General features: G+C 44.4%; 1 protein-coding gene across 1 annotated transcript in view; it reads left to right on the top strand.

Annotated features, from left to right (window-relative positions):
- The first annotated feature begins 1,266 nt into the window (after positions 1-1,266).
- The window catches only part of SYK (spleen associated tyrosine kinase), a 94,631-nt gene continuing 85,607 nt past the window's right edge, over positions 1,267-10,290 (top strand). Inside the window, exon 1 of the mRNA XM_007122546.3 lies at positions 1,267-1,314. The gene's annotated coding sequence lies outside the window, so the exon portion shown is untranslated. The remainder of the gene's footprint in view (positions 1,315-10,290) is intronic.

A 10,290-nucleotide genomic window follows, 5' to 3' on the forward strand; every position in this document is an offset into this window, starting at 1 on the left:
CTTAGTAAAAGCAAGACAGATCACCCTCCTGCCCATTTCCAACAATATTGCCAGAGGATCTGCAGCCTCTGTTTAGACAACAATGGATATTTCACTGGTTATTTGCAGTAAAATTAAGTCCAGTGGTTAACAAATATAACCATAATAAAAATCTTTCACTTGGAATAACAATTTAGTGGCAAAAATAAATGGAAGAGAATGTCCCAGTGGAAAATGCTGAGGGGCTCCAACCAAGTGTAAATGCTTCCTATCACGTTATTTTTCTCCATGGCAATTATAATCTAACACACTATATATTTTATTTTATTGATTGTATTTCGGTTCAGGTACAGCTTTTTAAAACAGGCACTGTTAGCCACTGTTACCAAGAATGTGAGGGGCTTGAAACTGTTTTATGGGAAAATTTTAAAGAGGGTTAACAGAAAAAAAGGGGGGAGGGGAACCACGTAGGTGTTTTTAAACTATTGTAAAGACTACGGAGAAGGATGAAACTTTAATTAGGATGAAACAGAACCGTTCGTGGGTAAGAAGGAAGCAAGTTTAACTAACTGTCAAGAACCTCGTAATAATTAAAGCCCTCAGAAAACTGCCTTGTTGGACAGGCTGGTCTCACCCAAAGGTGCGCTATAAAATCTGAGGTTCACCTAAGGCAGAAGCCACCTGGCAGGATGACAGAGGCCTTCTGATCACCAGTCAGCAGAAGCGTCTTGGGTTGGTGACTGGGAATACCCGCACAGTGAACAAGATTCTCCTCCCAAGCAATTGCACCGCAAATTAGCGTGCCCCTCAGTGCCTGTCGGTCCTTCGAAGGATCAGGCAGCAAGCAGGCCAGGTGACAAGAGGCTCCTGTTGTTGGCCGCGCGCCCTTTTTTGGTATGAAGCCCCCTTGTCCGGGCCTTCTGCGCCCGGGAATTGGCAAGGAGCGCCCACCCGGCTCCTCCCTCTTCTCCCCTCCGGCCTCCCGCCTCGTAGGCCAACCCCGCGGGCTGGGTTCCCGCGCGCTCCGGCCGCCGCTGCCCTGCCCTGGGCGCTGGGGGCGCACATGGCACACTGGGCGCTCGAGGCGCAAGGGCGGCGGGGCGGTCCCGGGGCGGTGGAGCGCGGCGGCCGGGAGGAAGTGCGGGGCCTGCCCGGGAGCGTTAAGGAAGTTGCCCAAAATGAGGAAGCGCCGTGCACTAGGCGACTGAGGCGACTCCGGCGGCGGGAGCAGCGAGGAGGAGGGGGCTGCTCGGCCCTGCGCCCAGAGCTGCCCCCTCGATCGCGCCAGTCCGGTACCCGGAGACCCGCGTCCCACCCTGGCCTCACCTGACTCAGGTAGGTGTGGCCGCGCGCTCTCTCCGCTTGGGCCGTCGGGACGCACCTTTAGGCTTGGGAAGGCGGCGTGAAAGGGGAGAAGGCGCCGCGAGAGGGGAGGATGCGGCCCTTACTCCTTGGCCGGCACAAGGTCTGTGCGCCTATGCAAACGCAGACGGGTACGCCTAGGGCCCTCCTGCTTTGAAAATCGGAGGGAACATTTGATAAAATTTTTCTATTGAAAACTAGTCAGTTGTGCCAGCTTTTCTCCTAAAACTAGTTAGTGCCTCTTGGGGTCCAGCTTTTGTACGGGGAGCCGGGCCCGTGGGTGGGGGCCTGTGCTGAGACGCCAAAACTTCAGGTGCTGCCGCGAGCGCAGGAAGTGCGGAAGCGGCTGGGTCCTGGGAGACTTAGCTGGAGTCCGCAGGCACAAGAAACTCCGTGTCGGGTCTCGGAGAGGACACATTTTCGTTTGGCCATTTACAGAATCCGCTGGAAAATTCCACTGTGTTTGTCGAAGTGGCTCAATGTAGGGATGTTCATATGTCTGCAAAGGTTTTATTCATGCTTTTACCACAGAAAGAGCAGTTGCATAAAAATATGAAACTTTTTGAACCACTACGAAAATGTAGCATGATTGCCTTTATTTTCACATTTTCATGGTAAAATAACTTCATCAGCCAGTGAATGACTTGAAGAGCAGGGAAGTTTTGTGTAGTAAAATGTGAATTTGAGTTAAAGATATTTTTGGCCGTATGGCTTCAAAACCTACCTAAATAACGATACAAAAGCGATTTTTTTTGGTTTGTTTGAATATCAAGAACTAGCAAGACAATCATTGGAGAAGTTAAGAGTTTCAATCTTTTGGCTGTTTGAGGTGCAGTTGCTTGGGAAAGAGAATCTCATTCACGGTGCGGAGGCTTCCCAGTCATTAACCCAAGACGTTCCCGACTGGTGATCAAAAGGCCCATATGCCATCCTGCCAGGTGGCCTTTGGAAACAGGATTGCGGGTGATTTTAATGAGTTTGCCTGACTTGCCAAAGATTCCCGTTTAACCCAAGTAAAGCTGTTGACTGGAGTTGTTCATTTTCTTAAACCCTGGAGGCATTTCAGTGTGTAATTAAAAGACTTGGAGATGTAGTTTAAAGACTTGGAGATTCAAATTGTCACATCTGAATCTTCACGTTAAAAAAGAAAAATCATGGGATGATGGAGAATTTCTGAAAGGAATGGAATTGATTCTAGTATTTGTTTTCTTTGTTTTAGTAAGAACAAATCCATTGCTATTACACAGGTGGCATTTTACTTAAATGCAATTTAATTCACTGATGTGCATACCACGCCTCCCTCTCCCTGCAAAAAAAAAAAAAAAAAAAAAAAAAAGGCCAAACAGTGCGTGGATATGTTTGTCTTTGAGGTAAAAGGTTTAAATACTTGTAAAGTATTAGGTATTTTAAGTGAGAAATCTTGTCTACTAAAACTATTTTATCAGGGCTTCCCTGGTGGCGCAGTGGTAGGGAGTCCGCCTGCCTATGCAGGGGATGCGGGTTCGTGCCCCGGTCCGGGATGCGGAGCCGCTGGGCCGGGAGCCATGGCCGCTGGGCCTGCGCGTCCGGAGCCTGTGCTCCGCAACGGGAGAGGCGACGGCAGTGAGAGGCCCGCGTACCGAAAAAAAAAAAAAAAAATGTATATATATATATTTTTTTAAATCAAATTATTTTGTTCTGTCTACATCGAACTTTTGATCTGTTTAGGGAAATTTTGCAGTAAAATAGAAATATTTATATTCTTTGTATTTGGAGTGCTTCAATATGTAGGATTTTATAAATCATCTTAATAACCAGAATGTTTTTAATGTTTTAAGCCAAGGATAAAAGTGAGGTGTATAGTTTAGCTCTTTACCTTTCCTGAGGGATACAATTGTCAGAAAGATCATTTTATCGCTAGATTTGCATTTCAGAAATAACTTACCTTAGGCTTCTTTAGGTTCATATTTAGTATTCTAAGTGCAGGTCTGATTTCTCTATTAAACCAAACACTTCTTAGTAGGACATCACTTAGCACATAGCATATCCATAATCATTATCCAAAACCCTTGTGCCAAGATATGTTTTGGAATTCAGGATTTTTGAGAATTTACAATTCAAATTTAGAATCTGAATTTCAGCCTTGAGAAAGACATTTCTCAGAATTTAGAAAGGTCTGCATACATACTGATGCCATATGTTACACACCACTCCAACACAGCCTGGGAAGCATCCTATAATCCCACACGTTAATATTTCTGCACAAACAGTGTGAAAAGTCTCACTAAGTGGAATAAAGAGAGGCTACAAATAGCTGTGTGTCAATGTCACTAAATGAGGTTCCCTGTAAAACTCACCAAAAAAACCTTGTTTTTCAGCGGTTTTTGGAGTTAGGGCTATGGGACTGATTCTGTATTAGATTCTGTCAAGCTACTGTTGGCTTTTGAAAGCAAATTACATTTCTACTGCCCAACAACTCACACTTTCCAGTAATTAGATGGGTAGTTCCCCCCTTTCCAGGAAGCCTGAAATAGCAAGACTTCCCTGAGTTTTCAGTGTTAACAATCAAAATACAGATCCTCCAATTGAGAATAGGATGTTTCATCCTTACTGAGAGACTTTCCAACAGCAAAGTTTCTGACAGTCTGATTCTAGAGAAAGAAGGCAGTAGTTACTTAAAGAAGGGCTATTACCACCCTTCACAGCTACAGCATGGCCTTGGAAGAAATACTGTTTTCTGTTCACTTTGCAGCTTGTTCTATCTCTGTCTGTTATCTGTACCTAAGGAATGGCCGGGTACTTTGTACAATCTGAGCTAATTTTTGCTTTCTCAGCTTTTCACCAAATAGATATTTTTTCCAACGATTCCCTAACTCACCACCACCCTGCCCCCCAACACTTTCTTCCACTTCTGGATTGATTTAGCTGCAAATGAGTAGAGAGAAAATTAGGAACTTAGGCCTTTGGGTAAGAATTTTTAAAAAATGTCTGCACACTGAACATTGCTTTTCTTTTACAACAGTTGAAATCAAAAAGCAGAGTCTTAAAGAGAGATTGAAATTAAATTGCCTGACTTAATTATATCTTACCATCTTACTCTTCTACCTTGGAATTGAACAAGTTGGGTTTTCTTTTTTTTCCACTCAGAAAAAGAGAGTTTTTTTAAACTGAGGAATTGTAGGAAGATTAAAAAAACTAGGCTGATTGGATTTTAAAGGAAAAGTTTATTCATTCATTTTGACTTTATATTAGCAGGAAAATTTTCTACTAGCTTATAATTTTGTCTGGCAAAATGTTAGCCTGCGTCGGTTTAAATTTTTTTTTTTTTTTTGCCTTTAAGAGTTATGTAAGTTTTGCCCTATGAATCCTGAAAGGTGGTTGCATTGGAATCTTAAGTATAGTCAAATTTAACCACTGCCAAAAATACCAGTAGAAGGAAGAATATTTAGTTTCTATTGTAGTAGGTTTAACAAATCAAAAATGACTCTTTCTTGATTCTTTTGTTTCTGGGAAACTGTGTATTTGTTTTGGTGGCTGCCAGAGGATGATTATGGGAAGAGGAAGGTGAGGATGATTTAGAATAATGTTAACACCTCAATTACTAAGGGGGAAGTACTGAAAGCTTTTACGATGGACAGTATCTGGTAAGCAGCATCCTCTGTCCTGGGGGTACCTGGCTCTGACCCTGGAGTCCTGGCTCCTGAAACTGGAGAAGGCAGTACCCCTCAGTGCTGTGCTGGAGCCCTGGAGGGGAGCACAGATGTGGGAGGACACTGGGCTTCCAGATTGGCATGCTGAGTGTCACATCTTTGATCTGAGCAGAGGCTGGGCAGGCAGCAGGATTGACAGGAGAGTGTAGGACTGATGTCAGGGTCAGTGAGGCTCAGGCCTGGATACAGTCAATGGGGGGAGTGTGGAAGGAAGGAAGAGGGCCACTGGCGAAGTGTTAGGAAAAGTCACAATTTAAATATTGGTTTGTTTAGTTATACTCAGAATGGCTACAAGGAGCATTTGAATGTCCAGCAATTAACCTCCTACATTCCCACTCCATCTCTTTGTCTTAATTGCTAAATCTTCATGCTGTCTTGGTCAGCCCAACAAGTTATTAAATCTATCCATTTCTGTTCACTTGTCATGGAAATCTTTTGGTGCAACCAGAGTTAATCTGTTTATTTAATTTCAATTTATAACAATACCTTCCAATGCTCTAGTACTGCTCCCCAAAAGCAATCTTTTAATCTTTTTGCTCTTTCTTCTAGAATTTTCCTTCTTATTTCCTGATGTTATGTTCACTTGCGCTTTTTTTTTTAATGTATCAGTTTTAGACAGTGTCTCCTGACTTCCTACTCTGAGAAATAAGTGCATAGCAGTCCTAGACTCTTATTACCCAGAATAATCTTTCTATAATTTAGGGATAAGATGCTATTTGGTGTTTGTTTACCTTGTTGTGGTTATATTTACTGCTAGAGCACAGTATATAATATAGTTCCATTTTCTTTCATTTACTCCATGTTGTTTTTCCTGGCGTAAACTCTTGTTTCATTTTTGTGTTTTCTCAGTTGGTCCTATGCCTGTTACAATACTCTCCCCAACTCTCTGACACAAAGCTAAACACCACCCCCCCAACTTGACTCAGTTTCCCACTGAGTCAAATATACCAAGCAACCTATCAATTCCATTTCTCTCTTTTTCTGGAACCCTCTGCCTCCTTATGCCAGTCTGACAGTTTCTTTTCAGTCTTGCTACACACCTATTAATAACTGAAGCATATTTTGGGGAGTTGGTTAGCTAAATATATTTCCTGCAAGTTGCTGCCCTGTATACTTTTTGGAGTCTTAACTCTTATCAACATTCATGTAGCTTTCAAATCCATTGTAAATCCATTGTCATAATTGTTGAAAACATTTTCCCCAAACTTTTAATTTCTATGATATTTGCTTATTTATATAACTTATTACTTTTTGTAGCTTTTGGAACTTTTATAATTTCTCCTGTCAGGACATATTCTGAATCATGCTTCGCGAAAGATTACTTTTAGCTCCAATTTAGCGGTTAGAAGCTACGTTTTAAATCAGTCTCAGTGTCACCTCTGTATTTGCTCTGACCCTGATGGTTTATTATCTGACTGATGGGACTATGTATTTTCCTGGGACTGGGGAATCCACAGGGCTTTAATCAGATGGCCAGCCTTGATTCCCTGGATTTCTGAAGTGGGTGCTGTGCAATTTTAAATGGTATTCCCGAGGAAGCTTTCCTTGTTCAAGAGAGTGAAATGAGAGACAGAATAAAGTTGAGTAAGCAGGGTAACTGTTGTGGGCTTGTTCAGAGCCGTTGTGCAGATGTTGTGCATGGTCAGGACATATGTCACTGAACTCTTACACCCCTGTGGTCATAGGATGCATTGGTTCTTGGAGCACCATGGGGACCAGGACTTCCGAAGTCCACTTTGGGAAACACTGGGTAACCTGCTGCCCCTTTACAAGATCCTCGGGCTTTGCTTAGGTGGAGGCAGAATGCCTCTTAAATGCTAAGAATATTTTTTTTAATTAATTAATTTATTTTTTGGCTGTGTTGGGCCTTCGTTGCTGCGTGCGGGCTCTCTCTCAGCGAGCGGGGGTTACTCTTCGTTGCAGCTTGCGGGCTTCTCATTGAGGTAGCTTCTCTTGTTGCGGAGCACGGGCCCTAGAGCGCATGGGCTTCGGCAGTTGTGGCGCTTGGGCTCAGTAGTTGTGGCTCGCGGGCTCTAGAGCACAGACTCAGTAGTTGTGGCACACGGGCTTAGTTGCTCCGCGGCACATGGGATCTTCCCGGACCAGGGCTCGAACCCGTGTCCCCTGCGTTAGCAGGCAGATTCTTAACTACTGCGCCACCAGGGAAGTCCCAAAATGCTAAGAGTATTTGAATCACTTGATTGCCCTAATGCTTCAAAGGCACAGTCACGGAATATTTTTATCAACAGTGGTTGAGAGTAGGGGGGCTGAGGTCCCACTGGGTTCAAATCCCACTGTGTTTTCAAGCTACTGTTTTTAGTTTTTGTAGATGGAAGGATTGCAGAGGATTTCACTGTGATGTACGGTGGAGATCATGCGTGCAGTGCCCATACCTGGCCTGTGGTTAGAACTGGTATAACTGTCACAGTCTCTCCCAGGTGGGTGGCTCTGGGAGTCTGCCCCTGTAGTCTTGGCTGGAGGCTAATAAGAGCAGTCCCAAATAGGTCACAGATGAGTAAGTACTGTCTCTGAAGTTAGTTTCTCTGACCTCCAAGATGGGAGAACTTTCTATCACTTTCTTTTTGAAAAGTGTTAAATTGCATAACTGATGTCTAAGTACATATCCATTGGTGAAGAATTCAGATATAACAGGCGACATTGAAGCCCTCCTTAACCACCACCCTCAGCCCCAGCCCATCCCCACTGAGGGAGGGCAACTTGGTGCATATTCTTCTAATCTTTCATCCTGTGCATTCATGCATGTGTATATATGTGTGTATTTTTAGACGATGTAGTGTTGGTGGTGGTGTGTGTGTGTGTGTGTGTGTGTGTGTGTGTTTGTGTGTGCCTTCTTAACACCAATATCATCCTGCAACTTTCTTTTTTGAATAAACAGGATTGGGGGAGCCCTTCCTATCAGTGATCATCATGCTTTATTCCAGGGTGAAAAATATGATTGTTTATTGATAGACATTTAGGATATTTTTCTAATTTTTGATACTGTAAACAAAGCTGCAGGGAATGCACTTTTTCTTTCATTCTTTCCCTCTGTTTTACCCTTTTCATTGCATTTCATGGAACTGACAGGTTAATCACTTTCTCAAGAAAGATCTTCAGCCCTGTCCATCCTGTTATTCAGGCCATCGATTGAGTCATTTATATTTTAGCAAGCACAGAGGGTAGTTATTTATTTTTTAAGTGATACATTAGGCTCTTGCCTAATACTTGTTTTTATTACTGGTTCCAGCATAGATGTTCTCTCCTTGCTCCATGACCTCTGTCTTCTTTGACACCTACTCATCTGTTTGCCCATTGGGTGCCTTCCTTTGTGCAGTTAGCTTTCCTGATGTGCTTGGTACTTCTAGGATGTATGCTGGTCTTGTTTTTGAGGTGCCCTAGGAGTTAGTCTTTTAATGCTGTGTGTGTTGCATGGCCCTCTTGTAACCTGTCCCCCATGAGATGTGAGGAAGGTGAGACGTGAGCAGGGCAGGATGAGCCAGTAACCAGTGGGGTGGGGGGGGTGCAAGTGCTCTCTGTTCTTCATGGATGTGGCCATACCCTGCCTCTCCAAACGCACGTCTTTCCTACAGAGGGACTCCTGTTGCTCTTAGGGATGCCGGCAGCTGAGGAGTTGGAGAGGGCTTGGCTGCCTGCCTGCTTCCCGCTCTGCTTCTCCCTCACCCCATCCCACCCAGGCTTTGTCATTTCCAAGGCACCACACCCTTGGCTCTTCACAGCCATCCCCAGCTGCCTGCACTTATGCTGTGGTTTCCCTCTTCAGTTTGAGCCCATCTTGCTTTGCTTCCTTCAACGATAGCAGTAGTTTCCAGCCCACTAGTAATATGCCTCCTTTGGTCCCCAGCGTGGTTATGGATTTATATTCTATGTTATTGTTTTCAATGCTGTTTCTTTTCTTTCTCTGCATTTATAGCTGCTGTATTTACTTGAAGGGGTAGTCCACCACTTCCTTTTTTTCTTTCTTTTTTTTTTAGCAACACCAATCAGCTGATGGTCATAGCTGTGAAGGAAGTGACAGGAAGGAGGAGGGAGAGGAGCTCTCTAGAGCACGCATGAATGGCAGGCTTGGGGCTTCTTTGGTCTTCACTGTTGCCCTGGGAGCTGGGCCAGCCATCCTGTAGCTTAGGCAGGAAGTATGTCCAAGGCGAGGGCCGCAGTGGTCAAGTCTGTACTGATTATTAGGAAATTGCTAGTCCCAAATCATAAGTTTCTTAGAAACATGTTTAAGGACGCCAGAGATATTAGAGGGAGAAAGGATCTTGGAGAATGTCTAATTCAACCTGCTGGTAAGCAGTGAGGCCCAGAAAGGTAAAGTGACTTTCACTTATCCAGCCGCTAAGAGATGTTGCTGTGATTCGAAGCCGAAAACCCAGGTGTTTCTAATCCAGGACCAGCATTCCTATCCACTACTCCGATGAGGAGCAAAAAGGGACCTGCCATCATGCCTGGTGGTGAGAAGATTTCAAGTCCTATCAGTGGAGACAGGAGCCTGAGAAGGCAGCCGGAGGACATAAGCCCAGTTTGACATGTCGATTTCACTCTTTTACCAGGAGTTTTAGAAAACTTATTATTATCTTTATAGCTTTGTGTTGAGAAATTAAGCAAATTCAGTAGGAATTGGACAAAAAATCCTGAATCAATGAGGTTAATATGAGAATGTCTGATGCTTTTGCATACGTCTCCTTCCAACACAGATTGAGCTGACTTTCAAATTTACCACCCAAAGTGCACTAAACTAATGTGAGAAGCTGGTTTAAAAGGATGCACCAAGACTTTGTCTGCACAACAGGCCTGCATCTCTGTGGCTGTCCCCACACAGGACAGAATTGCTACTCTCTGCACACATTACTGTCCCTAGAGTTGGGGAGGGGGCATACATGGGGTCCTGAAGGTTGGAATGGAGAAGGAGATAAAGGAAAATTTCAAAAGTAGTCCTATTCCATGGTGGAAACACTTGTGATGCAGGTGGGATTTCAATGGTTCAGTGAAAGAAAGGCAGCTTGACAACTGCAAAGAAAAGATGCCTTCTAGAATGAAGATAGGGCTTCCCTGGTGGCTCCTGGTGGCGCAGTGGTTGAGAATCCGCCTGCTGATGCAGGGGACACGGGTTCATGCCCCGGTCCGGGAAGATCCCACATGCCGCAGAGCGGCTGGGCCCGTGAGCCATGGCCGCTGAGCCTGCGCGTCCGGAGCCTGTGCTCCACAACGGGAGAGGCCACAACAGTGAGAGGCTCGCGTACTG

The sequence above is a fragment of the Physeter macrocephalus genome, chromosome 9, assembly GCF_002837175.3.
Source record: "Physeter macrocephalus isolate SW-GA chromosome 9, ASM283717v5, whole genome shotgun sequence".
Taxonomy (NCBI): Eukaryota; Metazoa; Chordata; class Mammalia; order Artiodactyla; family Physeteridae; genus Physeter; species Physeter macrocephalus.